The sequence below is a fragment of the Urocampus carinirostris genome, chromosome 3 (assembly GCF_059441175.1).
Source record: "Urocampus carinirostris isolate Australia breed hairy pipefish chromosome 3, RoL_Ucar_1.0, whole genome shotgun sequence".
In the NCBI taxonomy this organism is placed as follows: domain Eukaryota; kingdom Metazoa; phylum Chordata; class Actinopteri; order Syngnathiformes; family Syngnathidae; genus Urocampus; species Urocampus carinirostris.
In genome coordinates this window covers 15,190,427-15,203,910 of record NC_142351.1, presented here as the reverse complement: position 1 = coordinate 15,203,910, position 13,484 = coordinate 15,190,427, and positions in this window count along the sequence as shown.

Genomic DNA, 13,484 nt, shown 5'->3' with positions numbered 1-13,484 from the left:
CCAATAGGGAGTCAGCCATGCAAGGCACCTACCTGCTTATTGGGGGCATTAGGGATTCAGTGTCTTGCCCAAGGAAACTTCGACATATAACACGGTGGAGCCGGGAATCGAAACTGCGACCTCTTGATCCCAAGAGAACTTTTGTTTAAAACTCAGTCCATTGTTCTTCTAAGAAATGAAGGCCATTCCATGCGAGGTATTACCAAGGAACTGAAGATCTCCTACGAATGGTGTGTAGTGTATTACTCCTTTCAGAGAACGGCACAAACACGATCCAACCAGAGTAGAAAGAGAAGTGGGAGCTGCACAACCAAAGAAAAAGTACAAGTACATTAGAGTCACTGGTTCAGGAAACACATGCCTCACAGGTCCTAAAGTAGCAGCTTCGTTAAATAGTCCAGTCAAGTCATGTTAATTTGTATAGCCCTTAATCACAGGAAGTCTAAAAGGGCTGCACAGACCACAGATTATTGCAAACCACAGACTTATTACACCATTCCCTGATCTGGAACCAACATGAGGGCAAGGAAAAATTCAAAAACCTCAACATGAGGAAAATGAAGAAACCTTGAGAAGGGACCGCACATGAAGTCATCTCCCTTCCAGGATGACCAGGCTGTAACGGATGATAACAAAAAATAAACAGATATTGACAACATAAAATATAGGTTACCTACAAGATAAGTCTCTGAGATCTTGGTTATCAAGGTAGAACGGCGAAAAAAAGGCATACCCAGCCGACATAAGAGATAGATATGTGCAAAAGAACACAGAAAGTTGATGAATAAAAGTGTGATTTTTTTTTTTTTTTCATGGAAAACACAAATTATGTCTGGTACATCCCCAAACTATTGAACACTAGTGTCGGTTTTTTTTTGTTAGTTGGAAATAACCCTCAGTTGAAGTTTCTTTATTTCCTGACATTTAACATAAATTACTCACCAGGAGTTCTTCAAAACCCACACATTTGAACGTTATGTCTGCCTTCTATGCAGGGTTGGGTAGGGTTACTTTAACTTGATTACTTTCAATTACTTTTGGATTACTCCAATACCAAATATGCTAATAATAGACAAAAGAAACTAAACATGAATAAAATGATGACTCACAGCACGTGGTAAGCTTTCTCTCCTGGCTTTGATCTCTTTGATCTCCGGCAAAACTAACATAAAATGCGATAGACACAAAATGAAATTAATTTCAAGCAGTTTGCCAACAACATTTTTGACGTTCCATGTATTCTGTTACTCCCCAAGCCTGCACAAAATTTAATAATTTTATTCATATTTAGTTTCTTTTGTCTTTTATTTGCATATTTGGTATTGGAGTATTCCCAAAAGTAATTGAAAGTAATCCAGTTAAAGTAAAACTACCCAACCCTTTTTCTACATGAGGAGAACCTCCCCCCCCCGCTCATCCCGACTTCAAAGCAACTACCGAGCGTTCATGGTAAACAAGAAAGCTGTATGAAAGTGTATTTTCACTTGTCACATTTACACGTGATCCAGGCACAATTTATGTAAATAACCTGAGTCAAAAAAAAAATCGACATTCTGCAGGGCTGAAAGGTTTCAGTAGTAAAAATTAACAGCCTGATTCGCACGCCATTGTCATAGCAGGTTTTATGTTGAAAATTAAACTGCAGAGAACATCATGGAAAACAATAAGACGGGTGTGTGGTTTTTTTTTTTTTTTTCATGACAGTGTAGGAAAAATCTGTGTTTGCAATGATTTCAGTTTTATTTCTTTTAGATTTCTACTTGATTTAGTCTTTTTTTGTAAAGTGAAAAGACAGGATGGGTGAATGAACACAAATCTAAATCGGGTGAAGACTGCAGTTAATTACAACTTGGGTTGTTGTCTTTGCACAAACAAACTGAGGAAACTAAAGAAAAAGAGCTGAGATATCAGCGCTTTGGTACTTTTTGTGATTAAGGGCTAGAAAAATAAACAGGGTTGGGTAGGGTTACTTTAACTTGATTACTTTCAATTAGTTTTGGATTACTCCAATACCAAATATGCTAATAAAAGACAAAAGAAACTAAATAAGAATAAAATTACTAAATTTTGTGCAGGCTTGGGGAGTACCGGAACACATGGAACGGCAAAAATGATGTTGGCAAGCTGTTTGGATTTATTTTCATTTTGTTTCTGTCGCATTTTATGTCAGTTTTGCCGGAGATCAAAGAGATCAAAGCCAGGAGAGAAAGATTACCACGTGTTGTGAGTCATAATTTTACTCATATTGAGTTTCTTTTGTCTTTTATTAGCATATTTGGTATTGGAGAAATCCAAAAGTAATTAAAAGTAATCAAGTTAAAGTAACCCTACCCAACCCTGCAAATAAACGACTAGATGGCAGTGGTGGGCTGTGGATTTCACTCCGAGGCCTTCAGTAGTGATACATCTGATTCAATCCAACCCTCAACTATTTTAGGGCAATACAACATTTACTGCTGCTATAGCACATTTACAAAAATGATCAATAGTAACATTATAAAATTGACACGTTTTCCTCACCAAAATCATTTTTATTTGTACAGAAAATGCATCGTCCTTTCTTTCCTCAATAAGATTTTAATTACCCTGTCGTACAGATTATCCGTGCATTTCAGTTCCATCAAGTTCTCTATCGAGGCTAATGTTGAAAGTTCAGCCTGTTCTGTTGTATTTCTGGCATATGTTTATATTTGTTTGAGGGCTTAAAATGTCCGTTCGACAGAAGCAGTGGACATATGGATGTTTGTCCTTCACAATTCGGTTGTGATACGTCCGTTACTGCCCCTTATCCAATGATAGCTTGTGTAACCGGTGACGTTTTTCAAGGCCCCTTTAGCAGCCACTGACTCGCCAACCAATACCTGGAGTTGTTTTGAGTACCCCAGACATCGGTACTCTTCCACGAGATGGTGAGGCCCAGGGGGCTTCCTTGGCGTGCCCATGGGAGGAGTCGGCACGCCATTATGCCAATACCTTTATCGTTACTTGTTTCATGCCTCAAGGCCCGCAGAACTGATTTCTGACCCTACCAACAAGTAATGGCTGAAATGGGATTATGGTTGAATGCTAAACCTCCAGTGAAAAGTTTGGATGTTATAAAATGTAACAACTGATGTGTCTCAGGGGCCTTTAAATCAATTTACAATGGAAATATCTGGTTATTAATATGTAAAATGTATTTTAGGATGTTGTGCTAACTATATTTAGCAACACTCCTTTCTTGTTGATAGTGAAGTTGGAGTTAAACCCCAGGTCAAAATTGACCCGTAAACAACAGTTAGTGGTGAAAATTTCGAACACAACTTTAGGGTTAAATATGAAAGCACACATTGATGAAAAGAAGCTGACAGACAGTTTTAATGATTTAATCATGGACAAAATGTAATTAACACCACATGATTCAGATATTTTTAAGCCAGCGGAGAAGGCCTTACAAGCCCTGATGGCCCACAACTGCTAGATGGAGAGCGACAGAAAGACAGGAGAGTAAAAGTACACCAACATTTGGTTGACTTGAATTAAGAAAAACTCGTTTTATCGTATTAAATATCGTGTCAATTATTTCTAAAACCCCAAAAGTTCCGTAACATTTGTAACACCACCTCCTTTTCAGAAAAATTGGGACTTTTGGAATCATATCAAACACATTCCAAATAAAATACTGTGTCCTTTCTATCTCCCTCCACCCTCCAAACAGTGTTTTTCTTTAAACTGGATTCTCCTTTTAATTATTATATATGTCAGTTTGCTTTCAGTGCGGCAAAGCAGCCGACGGGTGTCTTAAAATTGACATCGTGTGTAAATGTATGCCGTTTAAAACCGAGGGGAAGCGATTAAAGATGATTCAGGTCTCTACTATTTGCAATCTGCAATTCTGCATGCATTGACATGGTTTTGTGTCTCTTGTCACCCAAACTGTGCAAGAGAATCCTATTTTCTGTGAGGTGCAAATGTTGTGCATCTGTATGGTGTATCAAAACTGTTAAATAATCAAATACCCATAAGCAGTTTTATTGAGTGGTAAAACCTGTAGCAGTGTGCACGAGCAGTTTATTTGTACTGTTTTAAATGCAGTGTGAATGCATGCTTTCTTTGACTGTCTGTATTGCTGTGTCGCAAGACTACTCGATTTGAAACAACTGTCATTATTGTCTCGCTAATCAATCTTTTCAAACACTTGTGATCACAACTTGTGTACATTTTTGACTGAGGGTGAGTGAACCCAAAACTGGAGAGTGTTGAAACCAGAAAGCCAACAATTTTTTTGCCATCCTTCGCAACCGACCAAATGCGAGCTACCTTTTGTCTGCGTTGGGACCATTTTGTGCATTTAAGAAAGGACAATGTGTTATTCTTAAAAGGACAAGGCGTATTATTTGGCACCCAGAGACATATTGAGTTGAAAAATAAGCAAAAACACATAAATCATCATATAAACGCGCATTTTTTTAACTACTCTTTGTATTTATTTTACATAACATGAGTCTCACCTAGAAGATGCTGTCATGATTGTTGGCTATCTTGCTGATAAGTGTATCAAAGAGAGAGAAAAAAAAGAAAAGAAAAAATGGTGCAGTTTGGTCACTTTGAGTTGATGTACCGTATTTTCCACACTATACGGCGCACCTAAAAGCCTTTATTTTTTTCAAAAGCTGAGCATGCGCCTTATAATACAGTGCGCCTTATATATGGATCAATATTAAGTCGCAAAGTCTGCAACTAGGGCAAGCAGCCGCTGACTAGATTTTCCCCCGAAGGCGAAGTAGTCCGCGGTGCATGCTGGGATTTATATACCGGCGTTTCATTTCCTAACCAATGTGTCAATCATCATTTGAATCAGTCACTATTGGCCAAAGTTATTCGGAGGTAAAGGGGCGGATCCTTTTCTATCATTTACAGGCTGGCATAGGCTAAAGGGGCGAAACAAAGCTTGCAATTGGCCGAAAAAGATGAATGTGAATCACACGTTGGGTTGCACTACGGCATAGAAATTGTTTTTTTTACTTTTCTGTATTTGTAAAAATTTTTACTCTTCTGGATTTACTACACTCTCGGTTGTAAGAAGACCATGGTTACGTATCATTATTGAACGCTATGGCTGCAAGAGAACTGCAAGAGAAGGTGAGCTATGCGGCTTTATATTTTCCCGGTATCTTGTTTTAGAACGATCTTGATGTTTCTGTGATAAGTCCATTTTTAAACTAAATTCAATTCAAAGTGTTTATTGTCATACACACAGTAAAGAACCCCGTTTCCCTGCACAATGAAATTCTTACTTTGCTGTCCACACAGTTGCCAGCAAAAAATAAAATGGAAACTAAGAAATGTTTGGCATTTCTTGAATCCCAAGACTTTAACCTTCCGAATGATATTTGGAACCATGCATTTGAGTGATTGGTGACATCGTACGGACACTGTTTACGTACATGTCTGAGACACGTATTTGCTTTTTTGCAAGCTTTCGGAATATTAAGGGGGTAATAAGTTTGACTGAAATATCTGACTGTTTTGTCGACGTTCCCATTGTAGCGCCTTATAATCCGGTGCACCTTATGTATGGAAAATTATTTGTGCAGAAAATGCACAGGATGACCAGGCTGCAACGGATGTGCAGAAAATACGGTACTTGGTATTCTTTCTTGTGCTTTGTAGCACTCATTTTCGGTTACACTATATAACACAGTGACAACTGGTGGTCAAATATTACGCAGCGTCCCAGGGGTGGCCAACCTGGACCTCAGGAGACGCATGCTATGCATGTTTTTGGAGTTTCTCTTCTCAAATACAGGGGAGTCCAATCACCTGGGTAATTATCAAGCTCCCACAAAGCTTGCTAACAAGCATATCATTTGCATCACCTGAGTCGGAGAAGAGAAACCTCCAAAACATGCAGGACATGAGGCTCTTAAGGACAGGGTTGGCCACCCCTGCTAGGTGATTTATGACTTCAAGCCCTCATGGCTTTTTAGCATGAGTGTTCCAAGATGTTTACAATACTATGGAAAAGATAGGGCATTGCTCAGCCCTTCACAATCAAATATGTGTACTGTATTCGGTTTACTATTTGATATTTTGCTTTCAAATAAATAAAAACAACTGAGATTAAAAAATTTGAAACAAAACGACATGTTTTTAATATGTGTGTTGTGCCAAAACACAGTAGCCGTACACGGGAAAAGTACAAAATAGGGGCGAGTAAATTTGCTATGTAAGACTTATCTGCTACAAATTCGACTAAAAGGGACTAAAAAACATCATCAACAACAACAAGATGATTACAATACCAAGCAATCATAAAGTAAGGGCTTTTTGTATACTTTAGTTTAGAGTCAAGCTGTACAGGTTTTACTTGTTTGAAAAGCTATTGCTTTAGTTTTACTATCGGTTGTCAACAACAGCTTTATCGGCACCACTGCTATCTTTGGATTTTCCATCCATAGAGACATTAGACCGACATAAGAAGTAGAAATGTCCTGAAAGAATAGTGATATTGATATCAGCGCTATTAAATTATAATGTTGGAATTAGAATCGTTGTGTGCTAAATTCAAATTTTTTTAAATGACAGAAAAAAAAACACAGAAAACCATCATCGGATCAGATAATATAAGAAAACTACTCTGGGCTGAATATTGGTATCAGATCAGAAGTGAAAATGTTGAATTAAGACAGTCCTTATAATAAACATTGATACTTAATCAGGGTTGGGTAGGGTTACTTTAACAGAATTACCTTCAATTACTTTTGGATTACTCCAATACCAAATATGCTGATAAAAGACGAAATAAACTAAATATGAATAAACTCACAAGACGTGGTAAGCTTTCTCTCCTGGCTTTGATCTCTGGCAAAACTAACATAAAATGCGACAGAAACAAAATGAAAATAAATCCAAACAGCTTGCCAACATCATTTTTGCCGTTCCATGTATTCCGTTACTCCCCAAGCCTGCACAAAATAGAGTAATTTTATTCATATTTAGTTTATTTTGTCTTTTATTAGCATATTTGTATTGGAGTAATCCAAAAGTAATTGAAAGTAATCCAGTTAAAGTAACCCCACCCAACCCTGTACGTAACACACTGACACCTAGCTACTTCACGCTTCGGTTATTGCTCGTTCACTTCTTTGCTGATTTTCATTGTACATTGCGTTCTGCATTCTCATTGGCTAGACAGAGGAAGATGCTTTCTATCGCCAACAAACGTGGACCTTCCCGCCTGCTAATCCTGCTCAGGAGCCACTGGCAGGTCTCTAGTGTTGCCCAGTGATTCCCTGGCGCTTAATCAAAAATATCTGATTCCTGTTGGACAGAACTACAAGGTAAATGCAGTTTCCGTAACGTCCACATGATAGCTGCAAAGTATAATGTAAAATGAAGTGGATTGGGTCCTTATTTATTAAGTGGTGCAATCAAACAGCAAAAATGTTTTTAAAATAGAAATTGACAGTACAGAAATCATTCATTTAGAATTTGTTTTTAATATAAGGTACAGTACTTCAATTTGTAAATAGAGTTTGTTCTCGAGTATTAAGTAAATAATCAAAGAGTAAAATGAATGAAAAAATAAAGGCTTCTCATATTTTGCAAACTTTACGGGGGGGTTTTGCCTCCATTTACTGTCTTAAACGAGGGATTACTGTACTGTGCCCAGTTTCCAGAGTATAGAGCACAGGTGTCAAACAGACGCCCCGCGGGACAGATCAGGCCCGCTAAGGGATTGAATCCGGCCCGTGAGACAACACTCAGAGAAGCGCAAGAGAAAAACAAGCTGCAGGTTGAAATATGTCAACTTGATGTTGCCAAAGCCAGGTGCCTCGAATAAAGACACTGTACTATTCATTTCTCTCTCTCTCTCTCTCTCTCTCTCTCTCATTTCCACCCCTTTTCTCCCACTGTCTCTCTCTTTTTCACTCTCTGTGTCTCTCTTTTTCTCTTCCTTTGTTGCTCTTTGTCTCTTTCTCTCCCTGTGTCTTTTAACCTCTTTTTCTCTAACTTCCTTTTTTCCTTTTCTCTCTTTCTCTCTCTCTTCCCACCCATGGTGCTTTCTTTTCTCTTTTCTCTCCTTCTGTCTTTCTATTTCTCTTTGGATTTCTTTCTTCCTCTCCCTTTTTTGCCCCCCTCTCTCACGACTTTTTATCTTTTGTTTCTCACACTCTCTCCCTCTCTCTCTTTTTCTTTCTTTGTCCCGCCCTCTCTCCTTTTCCCTCCCTCTTTCTCTGATTTTTTTATCTATTTTTCTTCTTCTTTAATCTTCTAGTCCGGCCCCCCACAGAAGGTTTGTTATTTCGTGTGGCCCCCTAGTTAAAATGAGTTTGTGTCATCTATACACAAAAAAGCACCTGGAGCAATATGCGGTACTTTCCCTGGTAACATGAATGACACATAAGTTATTCATCAACTATTCCAAAAGTTGACTTTCCCGAGACACAGCAAAATGATCCTATCGACATAAAATCATGTTGGACACAAACTATAAATCTTCTATAGTTTTGCTTTGTATCACTGTGACTAATTTGTGACCCCCCGCCGGTAAATTATGAAACGAAAAAGAATGAGAGCTAAAAAGGTTCTCTCAACATGTAACAATCTTCAGCAAATGACTTAAAATATCCCCGCAAGTCAAAGCTTTCTTCATTTGATCGCATACTTGATTTATATGGTAACGAGCTCAATTAATTTTTGAATAGCCGCCCTACATTAGAAGATGAAATTCAAATTGCGATTAATTCGTCTGGTCGAAAAGTAAAACTTCAAATTTCTTATTTCGCATATATTTTGTTGGGAATTAAGTATCAAAATGTACCGTTTACCAAATTGTTAGAATTAGTTATCTGACTCCATTAACCAAACACAACCTACATTCACCCAAAAATTTATGCACGCTCGTTTCTTGAGGGAAAAGATGAACAGGAAGCTGACATTTCCACACGGGGGCAGAATTATTTTCATTAACAATTCAACATTTCATTTCAAAATGCAGATCAACTAAGTGTACTCCGTCGAAAACGGACGAATTAGTGACGTTGGAGTCTCTGGGAGGCCTTTTCTCAAGTCCTTTAGCTTTCTCCTATTGCCCATCTTCTCCCTGCATAATGGTGTGCCGACTCCTCCCATGGGCGTGCCAAGGAAGCCCCCTGGGCTTCACCATCTTGTAGAAGAGTCCCGATGTCTGGGGTACTCAAAACAACACCAAACGTCATCAGGGTCTCTCGGTGTACTGTCTGGATGTGCCGTATGTCCCGTTCCTGCCGTTCCTGTAAACAATATTTTCCACCAGGGTGCCCTGAACTCGCACCACAGCCCAATCAGAGAATATCTTTTGCATTAAATGTAATTTGTATTCAATCGTATAAAATCCTTTATAGTCCAATGTATAAAATCCTTCAATGTCCATGGAGGGAGGGGTAAGCAAACATTTTGTATCACAGGCCGCATAGAGTTGGAGGGAAACAATTATTCTCATTGGTTTGATTTTTTTTGTATCCGCAGATGGTCTCGAGTCAAATACTTCGGATACATGAGGAATACAGATCAGGGGATTTCAAAATTTTGGACTGTGGAGCCCTTTGAGACTTTTAGTGTTAAGGGTTATACCAATAAATGTGACTTGACAGGAATTTTCATCATTTGAATGAATATACATGATAGAGACATCAACAGTACATGTGCATCAAATAGATCATTTTCATCAAATTGGTTTCGAAACACTCAGAGTTAAAGTCAAGTCAAATCATGTTTATTTGTATAGCCCTTAATCACAAGGAGTCTCAAAGTCCTGCACAGATCACAGATTATTGCAAAACGCAGACTATTATTACACCATCACCTGATTTAAAACCTACATGAGGGCAAGGAAAAACTCAAAAACCTCAACATGAGGAAAAGGAAGAAACCTTGAGAAGGGACCACACATGAGGTAATCCCTCTTCCATGATGATCAGGCTGCAATGGATGTTGTAATAACAAATAATACACAGATATTGTCAACAGGAAATATAGGTCATTCCTAAACTATAGAATAGAAGTGTGTTTAAAGCCCAGATTTAAACAGTTCCACTGTGGTTGCAGATCGAATCTCAGTGGGCAGAGCATTCCAAAACATCAGGGCCCAAATGGAGAATGCTCTCGAACCTGTGGATTTCTTCTTGGCTCTTGGGATCACGAGCAGACCAGCATTTTCAGAGCGGTCCTTAGTTTTGAGCACTGGATTTTATCATACTCAATAATGATAATTACAAATGCTTTCTGGCTAGCTCAGAAGGGTATGTTTTTGATTATTTTCAGTTTTCTTAATGTTGGACACATTTAAATGGTCCAATAGTGTTAACCTGCGAACTTCAGCCAAAAATGTCGAGCACAGCAGGTCGTTTAGTTTAATCATCTTAGCTGATAATTGTGGCATTTGAAGCCCTTAAAGACTCAGTGATTAAGGGCTATGTGAATAAATGCTACCTGACTTGATTCTGTAATTATTTCCTTGACATTTGGCACAAGAAAGGGGTGGCATGTCTTCCAACTGCTTACAAATCAGACGATTTATTAAAGTTTGGGAAGAATTTTAGATTGGATTCTTCTTTTTTTAAAAAGTAAATTGGTACAATGTGGCAGAACAGGTGTGTGTTACCAAAACTGCAAGAGTTTAATCCTTTAGATTGCGTAAGAAGTTTGGGTGTTATTTTGGACTCTGAGCTACATTGTATTCCATGTATCAAAAATATGATTGATTGATAGATAGATAGATAGATAGATAGATAGATAGATAGATAGATAGATAGATAGATAGATAGATAGATAGATAGATAGATAGATAGATAGATAGATAGATAGATAGATAGATAGATAGATAGATAGATAGATAGATAGATAGATAACCTTATTCATCCCCATAGGGAAATTCACACTTCCAGCAGTCTACCCTGTTGTTTATTAACAGATTAACATGATGCCCTAGGGGTGCTTGTAGCAGAGTGGATGACGTCACACGCTAGTCCAAAAGTTCGTCATCCCTGCGGCAGATGGAAATCTTTTCTTTGTGTTCAGGGATACACTACCTCATGTTAGCAAGTCCGCCTCCTCTCCGATTCCCGCAGGTTTTCGTGTCTCTGAATAGCGGCGCTGAAGCCGGATAGCTCCGGGTGGCTACATGTTAGCGTCCGGAATGCTAAACGTGAGCCACGTTTCCGCAAAACACAGCAACTGCACTCCCTGTGCGCTTTGATGTTTTCCACCAGCACTCTTGGTCTTATTTGGTAGTGAGTTCACATTTACCATGATTACGGATGGTACCGAAGACTTATAACGGCCTTGTATTGCAGCCATGTAAGACGCTAACCTGCTTATTGGGGGTATTAGGGGTTCAGTGTTTTACCCAAGGACACTTCGACATGTAACATGGACGAGCCGGGATTCAAACTGGGATCCCTTGATCACAAGACGAGCGCTCTACCTCCTGAGCTACCGTCGCCCCAGTTCTATCAGTTCTTGTAGTCCCTGAGGTCCTTTGGCAGAGATTGGTTGACTGTTCCGAAGAAGGGAACCAAAACCTTTCAATTTTTGATGATGTTTCCAAGATATTAGTGTCCGTATCGGATCAGTATTTTCTTGGACCTGATCGATATTTGAAAATCCAAGTATCGCCTACCTCTAGTTATTATGTTATTGAATGAGTAGTCAGTTGTAAAGCCCTTTGAGTGCTTTGTAAAGTGAAAATAGCTGTTTTAGTGAAGTACTATCTGTGAAGATACCTAAGCACAGATCCAAACAAAGTGTATGCAAGGTTATTTTATTTTTTTCAATTACAGCCAGGCACTACTGGGCAGATAATTTTGATCTGGGCAATAGGGAGTTCTTACAGAGCACAGTATATGAGGAGAGAATCCAAATAACTACTGCACTCTAATTACTCTGTACTCAGTTAAATGCAGGACCTGCAAGCAGCTGGTGGCTTTAATGTTAGTCTTGAATATATTCTTCAGGCGCCTTGGAACACTGACAAAAGACAAGCCATGCTTAGCAATTAGGTTTAAATATACTTGTGTTTACATTAAACACTTTACATGAGCTCAGGCAGAAAAATAAAACATTGCATGTATTTTTTAAATATTGCTTTCAGGTCTAGTTAAGTCAAGTCACATTTATTGGTATAGCTCTTAATCAAAAATTTAAAAATTCTGCTGAGGGGCTGATTCTGGAGACCTTTCCATTTTTTCATTTATAAATGAATATACATGTAGATATTGTCATGTTATCTTTGTTTATATTTCATTTTAAAAAGATTAGTTTCATCATTTTGGTTTTAAAACACTTACAATTAAAGTAAAATACCGTTTTAAGTCCTAGTTTTGCGCAATATATGTGGTATTTGCTTTTGTAGTATGACTGTAGTTGTATTTTTTGGTATTTTTGTAGTATTTCTGCGGTATTTTCAGAGTAATAGTGTAGTTTGGTTTTTGTAATATTTCCCCGGTAGTGTTTTTGTTGTATTTCGAGTAGATTTGAAGCAGATTTTTGTTGTATATCTGTCCATTTTTTTAGTATTATTGTAGTTGTATTTCTGGAGTATTTTTAACTGTCACAATATTTCTGTAGTTGTATTTTTGTAGAATTTCTTTAGAAGTATTTAAAGTAATTCCATAGTAGTATTTTTGTAGTATTGTTGTGCTTTGTAAGTACCATAAATTCCGGACTATAGAGCGCACCTGATTATAAGCCGCACCCACCACATTTTGGGGGGAAATCCGATTTTGTAATTACACAAGCCGCACCTGTACATTAGCCGCATGCGCCCACATTGAAAAAAACGCAATACAAACACGAAATTTTGGTTTGTCAAATTTATTGACACTAGTAACAGCAAACAAACAATGTGAGGTTTGAACAACCCCTCTCGACAATCTTAACAGCAATCAAGCATATTCACAATTTCGTTATGTCTGGCAATACGACGTTTTAACATTTTTTTCTGACATTTTTAACATGTTTGTTAGTTTTTTTGGTTTGAACAAATTTATTGACACTAATACAGTCCAAAAAACACAGCCGTCAAAATGAATGGAAAATGATACCGGTACTTAACATTTAATGCAGACCTGCAGAGTCCAGGTGCCCGTTGAAAGTAATCCAAGGAAAAAAGTGTATATTTCCAAAGGTAAGGGTGGGAAAAATATATATCCACTATTGTCGGCCGCATCCACAAACACGTCACACCTTTACTCCACTTCCCATCAGCCCGCGTTTGCCCCGCCCCTTCTTTCTCATTTGCTCGTACAAAACATATCAGAATAAGTTTCTAAAATAAATACATTACAAAAATATACAGTTGCAAATACATATTATACATGGTTACACATATTTACAAAGAAAGACGGTACACCGAGAGTTTTCAAAGCTTTAATAATAATATTATAACTTTCATCCCAAACCGTGCCTGTGAAGGGTAGCAAAACGCTACCAGGAACACGCTCGCAACACAGCAAACAGCA